Source organism: Acinonyx jubatus, chromosome D1 (genome assembly GCF_027475565.1).
Source record: "Acinonyx jubatus isolate Ajub_Pintada_27869175 chromosome D1, VMU_Ajub_asm_v1.0, whole genome shotgun sequence".
NCBI classification, from domain to species: domain Eukaryota; kingdom Metazoa; phylum Chordata; class Mammalia; order Carnivora; family Felidae; genus Acinonyx; species Acinonyx jubatus.
The window spans coordinates 91,196,958-91,214,192 of NC_069390.1; the positions used below are offsets into that span (position 1 = coordinate 91,196,958).

Here is a 17,235-nt window from a genome sequence, read left to right on the forward strand (position 1 = left end):
TCTGCTCAAATGAGAAAACTTGTCCAAGTCCATGCAGTGAGTTGAATATAGCGACCTAACTAGAACCCAGGTCCCAAGGAACAAATTCGATAATCATTTACTGAGCACCTACTATGCACCAGGCTCTGTGCTGGGCAGTGGAAGTTCCAGGAGGAAACAGACAAGTGAGCAGGACAAACAAAGGAATAATGAAATGAACATATCCCTGAGCTGAAGCAAGACAGGTGACTATTTCGGGTTGAAAGTGGTCCCAAGGCCTGAGTAGGGGTAATGAAAAAAAGAAAGGTGCAAACAAAATCAAACACACAGTGGTGACATTCTCAAACTTGCAAAAGAAGAGAAAATTGAATGTTTCCATAAGTTCTCATTGCAAGATTGGAGATAGGAAGACGGTAGAACAATGTCTTCAAGACCTAAGAGAAGAAGGTTTTGATATGGGATTCTGAGCTCAATCGAATTATGCATCAAGTTTGAAGACAACATAAAGCCTGTTTTGGACATGAAGGAACTCAGAGTAAAACAGAGGAACCAGAGGAAGAGGGCAGCGTATACATAAGATGGTGGCAACCTGATGTGACCCAGTGGGAGGGAAGAGAGCTGGATGGGAATGAAGGGTGGGCGGTTACCCCTGGGGGCTTGGAAGATTCTACTGCAGCAGCCAAGTTGTAATGTAGAGGGTTCCATTTCCTTTTCCCTGGTCAAATCACACCATTCAGTTCTGTGGTTGGATAATATTTCCATCTTACAATCAACCTATAGTTGAAATGCAGAGGGAACTACAGTGATAGACTATAAATCTTCTAAATCTGTAAAACCGCTATTACACTACATAAATAAAACATAGAGTTAATTATATGTAGTACTATGTGCTATATAGTGTAGAACATGTAATATATACACACTATATTCTTTTTGTTATTTTTTTAATATCTATTTTTAATGTTTATTCATTTTTTTTGAGAGAGACAGAGACAGAGTGTGAGTAGGGGAGGGGCAGAGAGAGAGGGAGACACCGAATCGGAAGCAGGCTCCAGGCTCTGAACTGTCAGCACAGAGCCCGACGTGGGTCTCGAACTCACAGACAGTGAGATCATGACCTGAGCTGAAGTCGGGCACCTAACCGACTGAGCCACCCAGGCGCCCCAACACCATATTCTATATAATACTATATATTAAAAATAGATAATGTCAAACATGGTTTAATAAAAATTATCAAACTAATTCAAATTGGAAGGGGAGAATGTGTGCTAACTTCCCTGGCTTTCATAGCAGGGAGTTAATAGATAAATACAGAAATGAAGAAAGAGGGACGTAAGTATATTATATAACATAGTAAACATTGGCCACCAAATAACTAGAATCAGAGACTGTTCGTTGTGGTTGACTTTGGATTGTCAGACTTTGTGGGTAGAGGTAGGGGAAAGAAGGGTCACTTTTTATTCTATTTTGTGCCTTTTACCCTGCCTTTTCCTCACATACATACTTTACTTCAATTTAACAATACCTAAAGTTAAATAATGAAATATCCATCTAAGTGAATACTATATTCAGCAGTTGAAAATAAGGAGACTATTTATTTTCACCTGGAAAGCTGTTCATTATGTAACATAGGTTAAAAAAGAAAGTTTTTAAAAAAAGTATTTAAGGGGCGCCTGGGTGGCTCAGTTAGTTAAGTGCTGACTTCGGTTCAGTTCATGATCTCGCGGTTCGTGGGTTCGAGCCCCGTGTCGGGCTCTGTGCTGCCAGCTCAGAGCCTGGAGCCTGCTTCAGAGTCTGTTTCCCTCTCTCTCTGCCCCTTCCCCACTCATGCTTTGTCTTTCTCTGTCTCTCAAAAACAAATAAATGTTTAAAAAAAGTATTTAAAATATGATATTTAAGTCTGTTCGCCTAAGCACCCAAACCAGTAAGCTATAGTCCCCTTCTGTGTTCTCTGCCCCGGGCCAAGGGGCTTGCTTTTGGAAGTCTTGCTTGTCTCGGGTTTTTATAAGATGCATATCTGGTTTTGCCACAGGGAAGAGCTATTTTATGTATGTTTCAAGTAACAGATGGAAGTTTTTGATTGTAAGTGGTCAGTCCCAAGACTGGCCTGGAGGAAGCCGCCGGGGAAGGAGGATCTGAGGCTTACAGATGTCAAGACTGAAAGGTACCTCAGACAGCTCCTGGCCCACCTCCCTCCTTTCACAGATGAAGGACGTAGGTGGGGCCTGATAAAAGGTCACTCCATTGAAGTAGTGTCCAGAAAAGAGAACTTGGGCTGTTGAAAGCCAGATTGGGGAGCCAGCCCATGAGAAGTGGAAGGGCTGGAATGGAGGCCTGAGGCCAAGGCTCTGCAGAGAATCCTACAGGGAGATGTGTGAGGGGCTGGGGGATCTGCTTCAGGGGCTGCTCAACGTTCAGATGGCTTGATCTGGAGGTGGAGACCTGGCAAAATTAGACCAGATCACCCTTCCTTAGTGTCCACGGTAGCCAGAAAGGCAAAACATTAATGGAGGCAGGAGGAAGCGTGTTGGGGCTCCTAAGGAGGGGCTTGGCAAGGAGCTGACATTTACGGAGTATTTATCACGCGCCAGCTACTGTGTGAGGTGCTTTCTAGTACATTATCTCATTTAATCCTCGAAGAAGGCTTCTAAGGTAAATACGATTATCCCAATTGCATAGAAACAATGATGGTCAGAAAAGTTCAGTTCACTTGCCCCAAATCTTACAGCCGACAAACAGCAGAGCTAGAATTTGAGTCTGGGTGCGTCTGGTCCCAAAGTCCCTGCCCAAGGGATCAGAGGGCTTCATTAAATATATGTCAACCAATTATAAGAGGAGAAATGTCCTTCCTGAACCGCGAAACAACTAATCCTGTTCTCTTCCTGAGCCCCGCGTGTGTGATCAGTCCCTCTACTCAGTCCACGAATACTCAGGCACACTGGCTGGCTCCTGGGGACCAGGATTTACATTTGCCCAACAGCACAGTGAAAATTCCCACCTGGGAGAGTATCAGCAGTGGAGGCTCTGAGGACTGACATTGCCTCCTGAGGACATAGAGTCCTGCTGTTCCAGAGCCTGGAAGGAGAGGGGCTGAGGATGAAGCATGGGCACAGGGAAGAGGAGAGCGGCTGGAGCTCAGCCGAATTCCTGGTTTCTAGGTGCTCAGCTCCACACCTGTCCTCCACCAATCTCAAGGGCACACTAACTGCTCTTGTGGCCCCTCACATGCTGCCCCCGGCCTCCCTCTGTGTCTCCCTGGGTATCTCTGCCTTCAGGGGGAGGCAGGCAAGCCCAGGAGAGTATGTCAGTTAGGGTTTGTCGGTGACACGTGGAGATCATTAACGAGGCTTATTTTTAAATTGTAATTGCAAAATGTAAATGCTCCCCAAACTGATGTGTAATTGCTACCCCTCCGCCCCAGCCCTTCCCCTCTGGTGCCAGCTTTGCAAGGAGAGAATTAGAAAATAAAAAGGGGGTGGATTATGTAAGCAAAACGATTTTAAAAAAAGAGAACGAGAGAGCTAAGAATTTAAGTGAGACAGCTGGCGGCTCCTCTGATTGCCACACTGCCAGCATTAGCTGCAAAAATTGTCCTTGCCGACTGCACCAATCCAAGCAACGGTGTCAACTGTATTTAGCCCCTGGAACAGACTTGTCTGACATTCAGCAAGATAGTTTGGTGGTCAGTGTGTGTGTGTGTGTGTGTGTGTGTGTGTGTGTGTGTGTGTGTGTAAGGAGAGTGAGGGGAGGTCAGGATATTTGAGGTTGCCTCTATGTCATCCATGGAAACTTTCCATTCTATAAGACACAATCGGTAGCGATCGTTACCAGTCCATCAACCCATTTCCATTCTTCCCTTTATTCTAGCATGTAAGGAGGTGAGGAGGGTTGGGGCACCTCCATTCTCCCAGGCATGCTGTGGTCTGTTTGGACTCTAGTATCTGCAGCCTTGGAGTGGAGAGAAATAGGATTCTATCAAGTAGTTCAGCAAGAACCTCAGCATGATTGCCAGTCCCAGAGAAAGTCTCCCGGACTTGGCCACAACACCTGTGCACACGGGTTCACCAGGAGTCTCTAACCCTATCCCCTTTTCTTTTCCTTTCCTTTCCTCTTCCTTCCTTCCTTCCTTCCTTCCTTCCTTCCTTCCTTCCTTCCTTCCTCCCTCTTTCTCTTTTTCTTTCTTTCTTTCTTTCTTTCTTTCTTTCTTTCTTTCTTTCTTTCTTTCTTTCTTTCTCTTTCTTTTCTCTCTCTCTCTCTCTCTCTCTCTCTCTCTCTCTCTCCACCTTCTTTAAGCCCTCACCACAACTACTGTCTGCAGTGATCTCCCTTTGACATGGCCGTGCACACAGGCTCGTTGAAGGCTGTTGAAAAGATTGTCAACTTGTCCCTGAAATGGACACTGCCAAATCCCTTTGCTCAAGGGTGAAGCCTTGATCCCCCTAGATATGTCTTTTTCTCTGGCGTTTACCTCTAGGAGCCACAGCATGCTTCAGCGTGCTCCCCACTGCTTGATACACAGAGCTCCCCACATGGCTAGAAGGCATAGGAACTGGGACAAGCACTGTGAGCCAGTTCTTGCCCGTGTGGTCGTCTGGAATATCTCTGGCCTTGCTAACTTGGGGAGCTGGCCCTGGGAACATTCACCTTTCTGGTTAACTGTCTCCCTTTCCCTCTCTCCAAGGAAACCAGCTTTTGTGAGGAATCGGACAATGATGACTGCCCCCCAAAATGAAGGCCGATGAACTGTAAGGTCATGGCAGCTCTAGAACAGCAGAGAAACTTCCAAAGTCCTGGGCAGCGTCCTTTGGAGTTGGGGCCCAATCTCACCATAACAGATCCAGCCCTTATCATGGCTTACTGGAAAGAAAAAAGGGTTGTTCTGGATAACCGGATTCCTAAATCCCTGCCTATACTTATGTCTTTGAGATCATGAAGTTACTTAAGGGGATTAAAAAAACCCCTATCTGATAAGAAGATTAAATGAGATTCTCCATTCAAAATGCCTTATACATTCTAAAGAACCATTTCGAAGAGTTCATCAGAAACACCTGGAACGCAGTTTCCTCTGTGCTCATCAAAAACACTTGGGGTGCAGCTTCGGTCTTAACCTCGGCTTAGAAATCAGACTCTCTGGTGCGAGGTCCAGGTTGTGCTTTTTAACAAACGCCCGTAGGCGGTTCATAGGTGATAACGCTTGCTCCAGAAGGTTGTACAATGTTATCATCACTGTGGATGTAAGCAACAGCCTGTCCATCTGCATCGACATCACTTTATTGTTCCCAGACTGCACAGAAGAAAGAGAGGTACGTAGGGATAAGGCACAACCCTGACCCTATCCTCAAGGAGCTAAGGGGGAAAGATGTGAAGCAAAATGATACGAGGTGTGTGTTCCTAGGTCGTATATGCTAAGTGCCGGCTAATGTGATGGGCTGCTTCTCAAGGCTTTCAGAAGAAAAGATCATCTGCCTGGAGGGTTTAAATATGTGCTTAAGGATGGAGAAGCATTTCTTACTGTTCGGGTGATCCTGGCGGACTCGAGGATGGGCCTCAGGAGACTCACTCCCTCTTCTCACTCCCAGCTGGGCCAGAAATTCTTCCTGTCACCTGGTGCCAGAGCACCTGTAAAAAAGGGTAGAGCAGCTCTCAGAAGGGGTTAGAGGCCCGGGGGGGGGGGGTCAGAGGACAAGGGGGTGCCCACTCTGGTTGTGAGAGAGCATTCCATTTGCTCTACAGACCTCCCTGCCATATGTGCCAAGCCAGTCTCTCTCTTCAGTGTGGCTGTTCGGGCCCACTGAGCCATTTTAGAGCCCAAATCCTTGTCACGGTTCCAAGTGCCCTGTTGTCAACCTTCTGGTCTCCTGATATCGGTTGTATGTTCGGTCCTCTCTCCCCCAGCGTGTGGGCAGGTCTCTGAGTGATTCTGGGCCCTGGGCAGGGCAGAGCTGGCTTCCTGTTCTAAACTGTAGGGAACTCAAAGGAAGGGTAGTAGTCACAACCTTTCTAGATGTGCATCTGAGTCTCAGATCCTTTTCCATCGGCAGACTTTGGCTGGGGTTTGGGGAGACACTACTGGGGGTGGGGAGGAGGTCTGTGGGCAGAAGGGATGAAGAGTCAGGAGGGCAGTGGACCCCGAGCAGAGCCTGGCAGTGAAGGCAGCCTTGGCCTACAGGTGGCTTTGGCTGTACCAATTACTGATCTATTTTTAGATCGAAGTGAATCATTTTGGTTCTCAATATTTGAAATGAACTTAGATGTTCAGAAACTGAGGTTGGTGGTCTGTACTGTTCTAAGGGCTGACCTGACACTTCCCAGACACTTATGTTAATTTTCTTCTTATGAATCCAGGTGCTAATTTGACCCCAAGGAGGCTGCGCTTAGGGCTAGGATGGCAGGGTCACGGGATGGAGGGTGGAAGAGAGCTGCTCGATGCCTGGGCTGCATTTTTAGGGCAGCACTAGGGGGCATACAGCCGAGAGCCCCGGCCCTACAACCAGAGGTAAATGCATCTTTTAACATTCACAGTTCCTTTCTAGTTAACACCATCTTGGTCTCCTTGTAAAAACACATTTGCACCTCAGTAAAGCATGTAATTAACTAGTGACATGACAACAGGAGGAGCTAAACAGTGGCCCGGGCTGGGAGTTGCAGTGGGGAAATGGAAATTTAGACATTTGCCTGAACAAGACTTTCCCGCCTCCCTTCCGGGGTGTGTGTGTGTGTGTGTGTGTGTGTGTGCACGCACACGCACACGCGCATGCGCCTCCCTGGGGGTGAGAGTGGCAGAGACAGAGAGACAGAGTATCCGGGGTCCTGAGGGGGTATGAATTCCCACCTGCAGGAAAGAGTGAGCTGGGGCATGCTAGGAGGGTGGGATGGGCTGAGAGAAGCTTCCAAGATAGGTGGGTTGCTTAATGAATTTCCATTAACAAAAACTCACTGGGTTGAAACAACCCCCCTCCCCACCCCTCAGATGCCTCCCAGGAGCTGAGGAATAGAGACACATTCAAAGCAGCAGGGGGCCAGGCCCCCCCTGGCCACTGCCAGCCCCTGGGATACCACACAGAGAGGCCCAAGGGATCAGGACCAACTGAGGGGAACACATCTTGAGCACCAGATTGCTCTTGTCACACTCCTCATGCCCCCAGCCTGTTCCTCCTCCCTGGGGCCTTGGGTGAATTCTGTGAATGGCTCCCGGTTCTCTGCCCCGCCAGGCAGCCACGCTGGGAGAGGTGTCCTAGTTCCTTTCAAGATCACCCTCTCATTTCATTCTTCTACCACTTCCCATCCCTTTCCAGTCAGGGCAGAAGATGGTCCTCCCTCCCTTTCATGCCCCGTCACAGAACCATGGTGGCCAAGCCCCTCCTTGTCCCCACAGTTTGCCCCTCCAGCTCATCAGCTGCCTCCAGACTGAGCTTCCTAGGCAGACACCCTTATTCTGCATCCATCCCAGGCCCCAGAGAAGGTAGAACCTCACTACTCCTGATGGGTTTATGCCGGTGTCAGCTCCTCTCCCAGAACTTTCAGTGGCTCCCTATTCATAGAAGGCACCAACAAAGGTTCACTGATGGCATTTTACCAAGTGCAGCCTTCAAGGTGTCTGCAGCCTGGCCCCGTAATACCCTTCTAGACTCTCCTTTTCTCTGCCACCCACAGGGTCTCTACCCTCCATCCAAACACAAACTTTTTCCATTCTCCAAATCTGTACCACAGTTTCCTGCTTTGCTTGCTGCCCCAGTTCTATATTTCTACCTGACAGAACCTTAACGTTCTTCAATATTCAACTCAAACATTCTGGCACTCTCCTCTAGAACCATAAGTAATTTTACCTCCTCCGTGTTTCCAAGTAACATGCTGTTTATCGTTCTCTGACAGCTCTTGCCACATTCTGTCTCATGCTATAGTTATCTTATGTATCTGTCATGTCTTTCCAAACTGGAAGTTCCTCATGGGCAGAGACCCTGTCTTATATCTGTAACTTTTCAGTTTACAAACAACTTTTGTATGTAATATCTTCTTTAATTCTTTAAAAAAAATTTTTTTTTAAGGTTTATTCATTTTTCAGAGACAGAGAGAGACAACGCGTAAGTGGGGGAGGGGCAGAGAGAGAGAGGTAGACACAGAATTCAAAGCAGGCTCCAGGCTCCGAGCTGTGAGCACAGATGCAGGGCTCGACCTCACGAACCACGAGATCGTGACCTGAGCTGAAGTCAGACGCTTAATCAACTGAGTCACCCAGGTGCCCCCTAACTCTTAAAACAACCTGTAAAGGTCAATATTTTAATGCAACTTAATTTTCATTATCTTTACAAAACAATAGATGCTGATTAGTACAAAACAGTTAAGTAAGACAGAGAAAATTTAAGTTAGTTGTAATCCCACAATGCAAAGATAACCATAGTTAATATGTAGAATAAAACTCTTCTTTCCCAAAAACAGTGTCATCCTATATAGACTGTTCTGTAATCAGCCTTTTAAATTTAGCGACATATCATAAATATCTTTGCATATAAGGAAAATATACACTGTAATCCTGTGGCTAAATGGCATTCCATTTATGGACACACTATAATTATTCAGCCAAATTTCTACCACTTGTTCAGATTATTTCTAGTTTTTGCTGTTATCAGTTATGCCCATTCTCATCACTGAATTTTGCTCCAGACGTGCTCATTGTCTTAGGATAAGTTTCTAGATGTGGGAGCTGCCAAATCCAAAGGGATGTTCGTTTTTAAAAACTTTTACAATGGCTCACAGGAAGGTCACACCAATTTACATCCTGTCTGTGGTGTACGAGAGACGCCTTTTTCTTTGCCAGCTGGTTGTCCCATTTTACAGATGTGGATAATGAGGCTGAGGAAAGTCGGGCACCAGGGCTTGCCTGAAACCACAACCAGCAAGTGGCACGTCTTCTGACTCTAGACAGTTTGCTCTTCCAACCTACCCCACTTCTCTTTGCTCTCGTATTTCTTACCAATCCAAAGGGAGGGGCCGCATTAAGAAGAGCTGAGTAAATGTTGGGCTCCCGCAAGAAAGCAGGTGGCTGTGCCCTGAGTTGTGGGGTGGGCCCTCCTGGGAGCTCTGAGGATGTCTGCCTCCCCTGCCTCATTTCCCAGGTGTCTGGAGCCTACTCGGCTGATGAAACCTCTGCTCTTGGGTAGCTTTTTACTCTTCCTTCCTCCCCTCTTCTGGGCAGTGCAGATTTAGCCTCTATGTATTGTGGGCCTTCAACATAGCAGAGCCTGGGCATACAAAGATCACACACACACACACACACACACACACACACACACACACACACACACACGACTCTGTCTTAGAGGTGTTCAGAGTCTTGATGATAAGGAAATAATTGTACCCTGTAATGTATGGATGCTGCTGCTTCTGGTTCTTGGCCTCACCACCCTCTCCTCTGCCAAAGCCCACAGCGGCAGGGGTGGGGGGAGAGGGTCTGGGTCAGGGCATGGAAGGTTGGAAGGCCCGCCTGCCTGGTCCTTCAGCCTCTGCTTTAATTGTGTCCCTTCTGGCACTAAGGAGAGAGCTCCTTCCTGATGTCCTGGTGTAGCCACATGCTTTTTTGTCTGTCTCTGCTCTAGCTCTACCTCTGCCCCCAACAGCCACCCCTAAGGTGGCACTGAGGATCCAGAGCCCCCCAGACAGGAATCACACCAATGTTAGGGAAGGGAAGCTGGCCATCCCTGGCCCCACTCAGGCACTAATAAAATACACATTTGAGAGAGGGAGGACGCTCTGAGTGACACCAGGCTGCCCCCACGCAGGGCACCACTTCAGGGCTACAACATACATAGATTTCTCCTTTCCTGGAACTGACAACCACCCAGTTCCCAACAGCCTGGAGAAAGCTTCAAGGCAGAAATATAGCTTGTAATCTCTTTTCTGTCACTGCCAGTGATCCCTCTGAGCATAAGGAGGGCAACTCACATGACAGAAAGCACTGAGGAGAATGAGAGACAGTCTGGGGTTGTGGGGCATGGGGAGGAGCCTGCTCGTGGGTCGTGGCCACCCTCTTATCCTGGGGCAGCTCTGTGAGCCATGCTGCCCCTCCTCACTCAAGGCTGCCTCGCCTGAAGGAGGGGCCAGAATGTGCCTTGTTAGATCTTGGCCAGAGAGGATACACCACCCTCCCTCTTGTTGCCATACAAAATCCTTTTCCTCTAGAGGCCAGCATGCAGCCTGTGACGCTACTGCCCTGATCCTGAGGCTGGACATGGGCTTAATTATCAGGCAGCCTGACAGGCAGGGAGGCAGACAGTGAGAGAGAGAGAGAGAGAGAGACAGAGAGAGAGAGACAGAGAGAGACAGAGAGAGATGGATGGGAAGACATGGGCCCTGTGTGACCTGATGGCCCAGATGTTTCAGGGACAAAGAAGGAAGCAGGAGCTTCATCTTAAAGATGGAGTCCCTTCTGTCTCTACGAGATCTCCAGGGAATGGGGTGGCTCCCACCCCTAGTTCTTTAGCCCTGGTCAGGCCTCTCCCTGCCTGTCCAAGTTTTAAACCAGGGTGCCCTCTGACAAAGACGGGCAGGCTTCCCCAGGAAACACCTTTGCCTGTTTTGCCAACTTGTACTTTTTGTAGATGAATAGGACAGTAGTGAATTGGGCCTCTGAAATCTCTGGCCAGAAGCCCAAACCAAAGGCCACTTTGGAAAGCTGCCCCATGCTGTATCTATCCCAGGAGCAAACAACACCAGAGTCATTGTCTCCTTTGGCCTAAGAGGCTTGAAAGAGCCTGTTCTCACTCTGGAGCCCACCCCAGTACCAATTCTGGTGTAAGTGCAGTGGTGGAGGGACCCTCGGGCACCTCTCCAATAATGACATTTGTGACAGTCTAAGGCTGCTCTCACCTCCTTGCTGGGCCGAGCAAGCTAAGGATGCATGACAGCTCGATCCAGCCAGGCCATGGCTTTGCTAGGTGATATTGGCCAAAACCCTTCACTCTTTGAATTCTGTTCCATCATCCCCATCATCCCCATCATCATCATCACCACCATCATCATCATCCCCGTCATCATTGTCATCATCCCCATCATCATCATCATCACCACCATCATCATCATCATCCCCGTCATCATCATCATCCCCATCATCATCATCGTCATCACCATCCCTATCACCATCACCGTCATCATCATCAGTTTTCATCATTGTCGGTACACAAGAGGCTGGACCTGGCTGACAGTGTGATCTCATTCTCTGACTGCTCTTGGTCAGTTGTTAAACTCAACTGTCCTAGCCTCACGTATCACCAGAGCAACAAGGCTGATCTCAAAGAGACCAGATTCCAATCCTCTAAGAAGACAGGGCCTCCTTGGAAGCTAAGATAATTCATAGACTTGTTTACACCGATTGTCCCCTGTCCTTAGGCCCTGTCTACAATGGCTTGCCAGGGCCTAAGAAGACAAAATCCAAATTTCTTAGCTTCTATCGTTATCCTCCATAATCAGCCCAAACGTACCTCTTTACCTAATCCCCTGGTCCTTTCAACCCAAACCTTTCCCCAGCCAGGCTAGGCTGCCACTGTCTCACAACCTAGCACATGCCATGTCTGAGTCCTGTGCCCCCTCGCTAGGCCACCATGCCCTTCTAGAAGGCCTTGTGCTCCCCTTCTCTCTTGGCTGTCCAGGTCCATCAAGTCCTGCACTTACTCAGGTCCTCCTTCCTCAAAGACAGTCTCAAGTCTTGCCTTTCTCTGACCTTCTGCAACTGCATGAAGTCAACCTCTTGTACCTCCAGCCTGTGATTGACCCTCAATCTTAATCTATTTTGTCAACTTCTGCTTTCTGTGTTAATCTGATATCCTCAATGGCACCATATGTCTTTGAAGACAAGATATGTGTCTTTTATTTCTTTTATACTCTCCATATATACGTAGGTTAGTACCTTGTCCTTGTAGATCATTGAAAGTATCATTCCAGTCACACGAAGAGGGACTAGTCCTGGAAAATACTAATTCAAATGAATGCTTAATCAGTTTGTTTGAAAGTTAGCTATTTCACTATCATTACTTATTGCCAAAGGCATTATAATTCCCTATATTTCAATGTGTCTCTGAATGAAGAGCTTTTGACCAAACTATGGATTATTTCATATGACTCTTACTAATATCATTAATGAATGTGGAGAGATAGTCCAGCAGAGTGGAAAAGGCTGTGAAGTGAGACAAACTTGGATTCAAATCCTAGATCTCTTTCTTCCTAGCTATGTGGCTTCTATAAGTCTTGGTTTTCCTATTTCTGTAAAATGCAAACAATAATAGCTAACTCACAAACTGTTTATTAGGATTTTATGTGGATGTGCTTAGCAGATAATAAAGTACTCAGCAGTGACCCAGACTAGCCTTTAACAAATGGTAACTGTTTTCATTAATGACAGTGATAGTAATGACAATTCACTTAGATCTTGTCATCCTTCAGGATTCAGCTCTGTATTGTTTTTCTCTCCATGCCACCTTATTGCACATAGGGTAAGTTATTTCCTCCTTTCTGCTCCCCTAAAAACTGGGACCATATTTCTTATAAGATAAAGTCCAAAGTTCTTGGCCATGAATTCCAGGCTATATCTCACTAAATTATTGTTACATATCCCTATAGGTGTCCCTCCCATTAAGCTCTGAGCTTCCTGAGCAAGGTGTTCCTCACATTCGTGCTTCTAGCTCAGGCCTAGTTTCAGGCTCAATGTGTATTTATTTAAAAAAAATTTTTTTTAATGTTTATTTATTTTTGAGAGAGAAAGATAGAGCATGAGTGGGGGGAGAGGGCAGAGAGAGAGGGAGACACAGAATCCAAAGCAGGCTCCAGGCTCTGAGCTGTCAGCACAGAGCCCAACGCGAGGCCTGAACTCATGGACCATGAGATCATGACCTGAGCCGAAGTTGGATGCTCAACTGACTGAGCCACCCAGGCGCCCCTCAGTGTATATTTATTAAATGAGGTAATGAATGGATGAACAGGAATGCCAAAGGCAGTCAAGAAACTTGGGAAAAATTGGACCAGACACAAATTAGAGATTGGTGACTGGGAATCCATCATGGAGAGCAAATGTCCCTGTTAAGGCAACTATGACCAGCCTGACTTTAGAGAAGTTACTTAACTTTTCCAGCAGGATTTCCTTTCTTGGAGAAACTTTCAGCCCCATCGAAAGCCCTTTCAAGATCTCTGCAAAGCCCTGCCTGTCTCCACCCTCCCTTTCTGCTCAGCTGAGCTCACTCAGCCCCTTCCCTGACTACTCCCTTGCCATTCCCACATGCTGGGGCGCCTGGGTGGCTCAGTCAGTTGAGTGCTGGACTTCAGCTCAGGTCATGATCTCACAGTTCACGGGTTCAAGCCCTGCATCGGGCCCTGGGCTGACAGCTCAGAGCCCGCAGCCTGCTTCAGATTCTGTGTCTCCTTTTCTCTCTGCCCCGCCCCCAGTCACACTCTTTCTCTCAAAAATAAACATTAAAAAAAAAAAAAAGAATATCCTATGTGCTATTCTCTTAGCACTTACCCCACCAAATTGTGATGGCCTATTTGCCACTTTGTCTACTCCACTAGATCGTAAACTGAATCTCAAGCCTATATATTGTTGCAGAGCCTAATATGTATTTTGGACATATTGGGTGTTCAATAAATATTTGTTAAATAAAGGAGCAAATAATGTATACATTCGGCAGAGGACATGTACGCACAACATGCTAATGCCCTTTACAAAGGGCTGTGTTATCCAACTTATAATTAAAATTTTTTTTAATGTTTACTTATATTTGAGAGAGAGAGACAGAGTGTGAGTGGGGGAGGGGCAGAAAGAGAGTGAGGGAGACACAGAACTCGAAGCAGGCTCCAGGCTCCGAGCTGTCAGCACAGAGCCTAATGTGGGGGGCTCAAACCCACTGACTGCAAGATCATGACCTAAGCAGATGTCAGACTGAGCCACCCAGGCACCCTCAATTTATAATTTAATTCTTGTAATAGCCCTATAAAGTATGTGTTATTAGTCCTGTATTTTTTAATTAAAAAATATTTTTAAGTTTATTTATTTATTTTGAGAGAGAGAGAGAGAGAGAGAGAGAGCAGGGGAGGGATAGAGAAAGAGGGAGAGAGAGAGAATCCCAAGCAGGCTCTGTGCTGTCAGCATAGAGCCCGATGTGGGGTTTGAACTCACAAACCATGAGTTCGGCCCATGACCTGAGCTAAAACCAAGAGTCAGATGCTTACCCAATCAGCCACCCAGGTGCACCTAGTCCTGTTTTTAAAAGAGGAAACTGAGGTTAAAAAGTGACTTTGTGACTTGCCCAAAGTCACAAAGCTGGGGAAAGAGCAAAATGAAAGCAGAGTCCAAGGGTTTCACAGTGGCCTCCTCAGCACCCCTGCCCACCCGCCCACCTGCCTGCTGCCTACCTTGCCAGGGAAAGGATGCAAAGAGGCTGAGCTGCTTCAGGTCTGCCTCACTTGGGAGATAAACAAGAATTCTTCTTCTCATCATTTGGGGAGTTGCTGACATTTTGTTTGACAAAGAATCTAGGAAAAGCGTCTCCTGGGACTAGTTTTGGGACTAGGCTGTGATAATATTGCTTTATTGAAAAAGGATGCTAGGAATTGAGCTCTGGTTGGCCTTTTACATGGAGTAATTTATGCAAGAAATGAGAAATAATTTTCTTTTAAAGAAACACATGTTGAACTGCACATGGTAACAAACAGGAGTGATGACCACACACACACACACACACACACACACACACACACACACACACAATATCCCAGAGATGTAGTCACAGACCCACAAAGGCACAAAACTCTAGTTCACAGTCATGGTCACAGCCACACACTCTGTAAGAAGTAAAAAGATTCCCAGTCAGATCAATAGAGCCCTGGGGACACACCCACTTGCAAGTTAGTCTGATGCCTCTGACTTTTCCTTCCAGGCCTTCCAGGGGTATTGGAATTTTCCCCCACATGTGTAAATTTCAGTTATTAAGGAACACACAGGAAGCATGACACTAAAAAAAACGAATCTCTCTGTGACTCTTTGCCCTTTTCAGGGCCCTGTTGCCTCCTGCAGTGATCACACTGCATATGGAGAAGCTGCCAGCCTGATGACGTGCCACCCAGGACATACGTTCCCACTCCGGAAGATTTACACCTTGGGCCTCACAGAGGTTTCAGTCATAACCTGCTCCTGGAGGACAGCAAAGGAATGATAACAAGGATGAGAAATGAAATGTCTGTAAAATTCTCATTCAGATGCCACTCAGAAATGAATCTCAGAAATGGAAGGGATGGTAAAAGGATTTTATTTAAAATGCCTCCCTCCCTAGGCTGTTTGGGAAGGACTGGGATTCTGAAAGTCAGGAATTCTCCAGCCATGGTGATTTGGACTTAGGCTCAGAGCGGAGCCTAAGATCCCTGTTCTGGTGGAATTAGCAACCGAGATGCTCAAAGAGGCCAGAAATTGCACCTGGTGGCAGGACACCTGGCTTCTATCCATAATTCTCCTGTATTAGCTCTGGATTTGACCCTAGGCACATCATGGCCTGGCCCTCAGTTTCTCTGTGTGTAAAATGAGAAGGTTAAGACCAGATTATTGCTTCTGCTAGGGTCTCATCAGAAGTCCCCTTGCCCCCTAGGCAAGTGTTAGCAAGATTTCATACACCTCTGTATCTGCACGGTGATTTATACATCCCAAAGCATATCCAGCCACATCCATCAGCTTCTTGCTTGAGCTCACAGTGACTTTGTGACATTGGCAGTGCTGAAATCAATACACTCATTTTATAGATACAATAATCAAAACTAAGACTTAAAGTGTCTTGGCCAAGGTTGCAAAGAGAATCAATGTTGACTCAACTTACACGGAATTCAAATCTTCTCTTGAACGTCACTCCCCATTTAAAGAGGGAAAAATGCACAATATACTTTGAAAACCCTGGAGTTTGCTCTGGAAAGTAGTTTTTCTATTGCCTACCTTGGACTTGTTAAATAATAACTATGATTTTAAAGCTCCTGCTCTCTTTTTGCATGGCTTAGGATGGAGGCCCAGGGCAGATGTTCTTTCACTTAGGAAAAAGATTTAACCATCCTTTGACTACTAAAGAGGGCCTAGTCTGCTGTGAGGGGAAAGATCAAAGAAAAGGGAACTCAATTGTTATTCACTCATTCAACAAATGTTTACTGAGTGCCCGCTCTGTGCTAGGAACTGTTCACAATTGTTAGCCAAAAAAGAAAAAAATCTCAGCATTCATGGGGCTTGCATCCTGGTTGGGGGCCTGTGGAGATGGAAGCAGTGGACAGATGATAACAAGGTATATAAATAAAATATACAGTGTCAGATAATAAGGGCAAAGCAGAAAGGGTAAAAGGAAGGGTATTAGGAACTAAGGTACTAGGAATTTAAAGTTCCCCACCAACTTCCTGGGGAAACAAAGCCAGGGCATCAAAGATGGAAAAGTGTAAAACTCAGCAGAAGAGAGGAGAAAGAAGGTGTTGGTTGGGAGAACAGGTCCCATCAAAAGAGTGGCAGGCCAAGCTGTGCAGGAGAAAATGGACAGTGAGAAATTCCTTCAATGCAGATAGGAGAGGGATTTGAAGACGTTACCTCCTCTGTGAAGCTTAACTCACTCTTGCTCTGTGCCATAGCCCACCTCTGGCATCAACTTCTGGAGGAGACCAGGGCTGGGTGAGTAAGGCCAAAGGGTGTCAAAAACTCAGTAATGGAGATAAAAACTGGATCAATAAAAGTGTGCTGCCTAGCCATACTGGAATACGAGGCAAAGGGAAGGATTGGTAACACTGATCCTGTCATCCTTTAAAAGTTTTCTGTTCTGTTTATCATGTATTTTTGTCACTGATGTTGATTAAAATGTTTTTTTTTTTTCATGAAAAAAGTATTTGTCCTGATTATTGAGTTCTTGGTGCCCACTTGAATTTTATGCCTGGAGTGAGTGAGTCCTGGCAGGCTTAGCTCCTGCATCTTTAGTAAAGGATGCACACATGAGACAGGAAGAAAGAGAAGGGGCCATGCCCATGAATTTGCACGCAGAGCAACAGGGGCCTCACAAGCCAGACAGAGAAAGAAAGGGGAGCAAGACATAATTCCTGGAGTGGAACCTTGAAGCAAGATACGACCAGGAGAATCCAAACACCCTTCCTTTCTTGGACCCTGAGGAAGCTGGATTTCCCACAGTGTGGGAGGGAATCTGAAAGCTCTATTGGGATATTCATGGGAAAGGTGAACCTTGCACTCTGGAGGGCTTGGGGGCACAC

The 17,235-nt window shown here is 46.5% G+C and overlaps 1 protein-coding gene across 8 annotated transcripts in view; it reads right to left on the reverse strand.

Annotated features, from left to right (window-relative positions):
• Positions 1 to 17,235, reverse strand: part of PKNOX2 (PBX/knotted 1 homeobox 2) — a 316,244-nt gene that overhangs the window by 94,326 nt on the left and 204,683 nt on the right. For 6 of the 8 annotated variants that reach the window (XM_053203925.1, XM_015074072.3, XM_053203926.1 and 3 more), the window contains one exon: positions 5,492 to 5,598. The exons of the other annotated variants lie outside the window; for them this stretch is intronic. The gene's annotated coding sequence lies outside the window, so the exon portion shown is untranslated. The remainder of the gene's footprint in view (positions 1 to 5,491; positions 5,599 to 17,235) is intronic. 8 annotated transcript variants of the gene reach the window in all.